Source organism: Amblyomma mixtum, chromosome 3, assembly GCF_055824585.1.
Source record: "Amblyomma mixtum isolate Tamu chromosome 3, ASM5582458v1, whole genome shotgun sequence".
Classification (NCBI taxonomy): Eukaryota; Metazoa; Arthropoda; class Arachnida; order Ixodida; family Ixodidae; genus Amblyomma; species Amblyomma mixtum.
In genome coordinates this window covers 146,617,816-146,623,815 of record NC_143014.1, presented here as the reverse complement: position 1 = coordinate 146,623,815, position 6,000 = coordinate 146,617,816, and the positions used below count along the sequence as shown (strand labels likewise).

The 6,000-nt window shown below is 52.2% G+C and overlaps 1 pseudogene; it reads left to right on the top strand.

Annotated features, from left to right (window-relative positions):
* Positions 1-826: 826 nt before the first annotated feature.
* LOC149352302 (uncharacterized) lies at positions 827-4,170 on the top strand (annotated as a pseudogene).
* The last annotated feature ends 1,830 nt before the right edge of the window (positions 4,171-6,000 follow it).

The window sequence follows — 6,000 nt, the reverse complement described above, 5'->3', positions numbered from 1 at the left end:
AGATGGCCGTCCGCTGCCTGGGAGGTTTCATCACGGCCATCTACTTGGGCCACAACAGCATGGTATCGTGTGCGTCGGCGGCGACGGCGGTGGTCTGCGTGATTCACGGCGGATGCGGCAGAAGCTGTTTACAACGAGCAACAACGCCTGTGTACTCGCGCTTCTGAAGAGACTTCTCCGCTTGCCTTGTGCGGAACCGTGCGCGCGAGGGGAGCTTCGGCAGCCCATCATGGCGGAGGCGGCAGAGGTTGTTTACAGCGAGCAACGACGCCTGTATACTCGCGCTTGGAAAGGGACTACTCCTCTTGCCTTGTGCGGAACCCAAGCGCGAGTGAAGCATCGGCATTCCGTCCACCCGGAGAGCTGTGCAGTTCAGGTGTCTGGCCTTGGCCCCCCCACTTGGATCTCCGTCCGTGCTTGTCATCACTGCTGCAAGATCGGCCGGGACAACATTTTGCCGGATGTGGCGAGAGTGTGTCGGGGACGTCCTGGTGGGCGGTTCCCGAAGACTGTACACGTGAGCTAAACTACAATGATTGGACGCTTTTTATCGAGCTAAATTCCCCAACCAGGGACCTAGGGACAAGAGACCCCTTTAAAAGGAGCCGCAGTGCTCATTTTCGGGACCGAAATCTCCTTGATCATCATGTAAATAAATCTCTGCTAAGTTTCTCTCTTCCTCGACCCGTCTCTGCATCGGCGTCAGCCCCGATGCCCGAGTGCCTGCAGATCGACTACTGACTTGGTTTTCGCTACCCGTTGAGTCCGCTACCGGAGCAGACACAACGCAACAACTGGTTGGCAGCGTCGGGATGGACTGCGCTGGAATCATGGTTGCGGAGTTTGGTGAGTGCTGGGATTTTCTTCACTGAGGTTTTACCAGGCTTTGTATTGAGTTAGCTTACAAAGGTGGTGTAAATTGTGGCTATCTTTCACAAGCTGTTTCAAAGTAAGTGAAGATAGTTCTTTGAGCAGTGAAAATTTTGCAGCACTAGGAGCAGCCATGAATCTTAAAGCACTGAAAAAGCCGCTTTTGTTGGAGTTGGCCAAAAACTTGGGTTTGGATGTTCGGGACCAAACAAGGAAGCCAGCCATCATCGCGGCTATCGAGGCACTTAGGGCAGACGACGACGAGCTCTCGGAATGTCTGGATCTGATTGCAGAAAGAGAGAAAACAGAGCGGGAAGCAGGATGGAGAGATGATAAACGCATGGTTGAAGAGAGTAAACGCTTAGAGAAGGCGCTTGAGCTGAAGCGTCTTGAACTGGAAGTGCTAAAGGCTCGAAACGAAAGGTATGAGAGCGTAGCCTCTAGTGTAGGAGAGCTGAAGTCTGTCAGAATGAAAGACCTCATGCAACCTTATAAGAAAGGGGAGGACATAGGTCTGTTTTTGGTAAACTTCGAGCGCACATGCGAGAAGGCAGGGTTTAGCAAGGCAACATGGCCACAGTGTTTGCTGACTCTATTACCATGTGAGGCTGCTGATGTGATTGCCCGCTTGAGTAAAGAAGATGCAGAGAACTACGACAAAGTCAAGTCTAGTCTTCTGAAAAAGTACAGAATGTCAGCGGAGGCATTCCGTCAAAAATTTCGCAACGCCGAGAAGCAAAAGAATGAGTCATATCCAGACTTCGCGTACAAGCTAATGGCGAACCTGGGGGAATGGCTAAAGGAAGCTAAGGCGTATGACGAAAGTGAGAAAATGAGGGAATGCTTCGGCCTCGAGCAGTTTTATCGTCGGTTGCCTGAAGATATAAGGCACTGGGTGCAAGACAGGCCAGACGTTACGACTGTCTCGAAAGCAGCTGAGCTGGCAGAAGAGTTCGTTTCACGCCGTGCACTGGACAGAAAGGAAAGCCCCAAGAAAGAATACCAGAATATGAAGACGTCTGGGTGGAAGGGGCAGCTTTTCAAAGAGAAGGAACATGCACGGAGTGTAGAATCTTCAGAAAAATGGGCAGGGGTAAAAGAGAAAACCCCTGAGGCAGTAGAGCGCCAAAAGAAAGCGTTCGAAAAGAGACGGGCCCCGGTAAGCTATAACTGCCAAAAGCCGGGACATGTAGCGGCGCTATATGCAAAAGCCCCAAAGTTGTTTGCTTGGCATTGGACAGCAACGATGAAAATTTGAAGCTTCTAGAGCCCTACATCCGAGATCTTTTAGTGAACGAAAAGCCGTGTCGTGTGCTGCGAGATTCGGCAGCTACAATGGATGTAGTCCACCCATCCTATGTAGAGCCAGGACAATTCACTGGGGAGTGCGCCTGGATTAAGCAGGCGGTGGAAGCCAGCAGTGTGTGCCTTCCTATCGCGAACATATGCATTAAAGGCCCCTTTGGTGTACTTCATACGGAGGCTGCCGTGTCAGCCAGTCTGCCGATGCAGTACCCCTATCTGTTTTCAAACAGATCAGATCAGCTGCTGCGGCAGAAAGGCCTAGTGTTCGGAGAAGGGACTGTTTACGCGTTAACTCGCTCGAAAGCGCGAAAAATTGCCGCCAAGTCCATCTCAATGGAGGCGTCAAGTAGCGTTGACACGGTTGGTGGTAAGACTTCTGACACGTCAGGAGAGGTCCCCGCGACGACAACTGAGGAAGTAAAAGTTCTGGGCAAGCCCGAAAGTAACGAGGATTGTCTTGAACTTAGAGGCCTGTGGTGAGCTTCTGATAACCCCAGCATCTGATAGCCTGAAAAGATTTCTAGGCGTGGACCGATCGTCCTTGATAGCGGAACAAAGGGCAGACTCCACACTGCAAAATCTTAAGTGCCGGGAGGATGAAGGTGTCGCGAAGAAAAATGTGACATTTCAAGAAAGGTCCGGGGTACTCTATCGTAGGTACCGTGATCGCAGAGGGGTACAGTTCGACCAATTAGTCGTGCCTCAACGCTACCGTCGTGATCTTTTGCACTTGGTGCACGGTAGCTCGTGGTCGGGTCATTTAGGGCTCAATAAAACGAAGGACCGCTTGTTGCAGGAATTCTACTGGCCGGGATGCTTTCGGGAAGTAGAAAATTTCGTAAAGACCTGCGACACATGTCAACGGGTGGGCAAGCCAGGAGATAAGGCGAGAGCCCCATTGAAGCTCGTTCCAGTGATCACAGAGCCATTTCGACGGCTCGTGATTGACACGGTTGGCCCCCTTCCCAAAACGGAGTCTGGTTACCGTCACATTTTGACTGTGGTCTGTCCCGCTACTAAGTTTCCTGAGGCAGTGCCGCTAAAAGAATTAAGCTCAGTAGAAATCGTAAACGCACTACTGTCCATTTTCGCGCGTGTCGGGTTTCCCGCGGAAATACAGTCAGATCAGGGAACCGTTATTACCAGCGCGCTAAATGCAACTTTCCTGGAGAAATGTGGGATTAAATTAATCCATAGTTCAGTGTACCACCCTCCACTGGGACGAAAAAAAGGAAAAGGCTTTCTTGGCCTTGAAAAGTGCGCTAATGAGTCAACCCGTGCTGCAGGCACCCGATTACTCAAAACCATTTGTGGTACAGTGCGATGCCAGTGACCGCGGCATGGGCGTGGTATTGTGCCAAACAGCCGAGGCGGCGGAAGAGCATCCGGTGCTCTATGCTAGCCGTAAGCTGACGTTACGAGAAGAAGCATATAGCGCTTCAGAGAAGGAATGCGCCTGTCTTGTGTGGGCAGTGCAGAAACTTGCATGCTACCTTGCCGGCTCGAGGTTCATCATAGAAACGGATCATTGTCCTCTCACGTGGTTGCAGACTATGTCGCCCAAAAACGGTCGACTGCTCCGCTGGAGCCTCGCACTGCAGCAATACTCTTTTGAAGTTCGTTACAAAAAGGGCAAACTAAACGGCAATGCCGATGGCTTAAGTCGCTGATTTTAGTGTAAATAATGGCCTCGGAGATTCTGGCTTGAGAACATTTTTTTTTCCTGATTGAGGTTTAATATCACCAACCAACCAACCTTTTTATCTGACTTCTTGAATTTTGTGTGTATGTTTGGAGAATGTTCAGCTTGCTCCCATTGCTGCCGTAATTGTGCAAGGCTTAAGGCCGTTCTGGTTGAAAAAAGGAGCCTGGTGGATCTCGGGGAGAGTCCTAGCGCTTGCCTGCTTTGCAGTTGTGGTTTTTGTGTTGTTCAAACTGATGCTGTCTTCCTAGAAAATACAGTGGCCTGCTGAGAGCAAGAAGCCGTCCTTTTGAGAAGAAACGAGGAGCTCTAGCGACTACCTGGAGAAAGTGAGTACCTGCAACAGTGAAGCACATGGTGAACGAAATCCTCCCCAACTATCCCTCTGAACAATGGTTGTTGACCTTTATCCATCGGGATCTCTGGCGCCGCCGGAGAAGCTGTTACGTTTCGAATTATTCCGAGCTTCGAGACAGTGGGTTTCGGATGGACATCCGCTTGTCTGCGCAAATTCCTTCCGGCTGATCCCACGGGCTCGCGGTGCTCTTACGTTTCAAATTCCTCTGTGCATCGAGACCGCGGCGTCAAGATGGCCGTCCGCTGCCTGGGAGGTTTCATCACGGCCATCTACTTGAGCCACAACAGCATGGTATCGTGTGCGTCGGTGGCGACCGCGGTGGTCTGCGTGATTCACGGCGGATGCGGCAGAAGCTGTTTACAACGAGCAACAACGCCTGTGTACTCGCGCTTCTGAAGAGACTTCTCCGCTTGCCTTGTGCGGAACCGTGCGCGCGAGGGGAGCTTCGGCAGCCCATCATGGCGGAGGCGGCAGAGGTTGTTTACAGCGAGCAACGACGCCTGTACACTCGCGCTTGGAAAGGGACTACTCCTCTTGCCTTGTGCGGAACCCAAGCGCGAGTGAAGCATCGGCATTCCGTCCACCCGGAGAGCTGTGCAGTTCAGGTGTCTGGCCTTGGCCCCCCACTTGGATCTCCGTCCGTGCTTGTCATCACTGCTGCAAGAGCGGCCGGGACAACATTTTGCCGGATGTGGCGAGAGTGTGTCGGGGACGTCCTGGTGGTCGGTTCCCGAAGACTGTACACGTGAGCTAAACTACAATGATTGGACGCTTTTTATCGAGCTAAATTCCCCAACCAGGGACCTAGGGACAAGGGACCCCTTTAAAAGGAGCCGCAGTGCTCATTTTCGGGACCGAAATCTCCTTGATCACCATGTAAATAAATCTCTGCTAAGTTTCTCTCTTCCCCGACCCGTCTCTGCATCGGCGTCAGCCCCGATGCCCGAGTGCCTGCAGCTCGACTACTGACTTGGTTTTCGCTACCCGTTGAGTCCGCTACCGGAGCAGACACAACGCAACAGCGGGCATCGTCGGGCGTAATGTTGCGGTGCTTCAGAAGAGCCGTTTGCCGGACTTTCGACGAAGAAGCGAAATAGGTAGTGTATTTGAGTAGAAAGGTACGTAGTCCGGACTGATGTCAAGAGCGTCAGTCTATAACAGCTTCGAACGCGAAACATTCAGAAATCTCCGCTAAGGGGTCGGCGAATGCGATGGCAGTAGCACGAAAAAGATGCCGGGGCGCGTTAGTGAAGTTAGGCACCAGGAGCCCAGACCAGCCGTCGCGGAGATGCATGAGGCTTCGCGTTGAGCAGATGGTGAGCGAAACGGACAGGTTGCCTTCTGCGACCACTGTCCCTTCACGTAGTCCGTCGCAGTGAACACTCACAAAAACACTGGCGCGTGGCGGAATCCAAACGGTATCGGCGGAAATTCGAAGGGCGGCGCGGCGTTGACGGTCCTCGGAGTTAACATGAGCTTTCTCGGTCGAAAATGTGACTGTGCTGTTTCGGAGGTCAATAATATCTCTGTACTACCGGAGAAAATCAACGCCAAGGATTCAGACACGGGAGCAGTCACGTAGAACAAGGCAGCTGACAACAAATGTGGAGCTGCGAATTTGTACTCGCCGTGCACAGGCCAAGCGGAGTTACGACATGTCCGCCAGCCTTGCGAATCTGCGTGCCGGACCATGGCGCCATTACCTTTTTAAGAAGCGCTGCTAGCTTTCCGCTTAAAATCGAGAAATCAGTGCCAGTGTCCACCA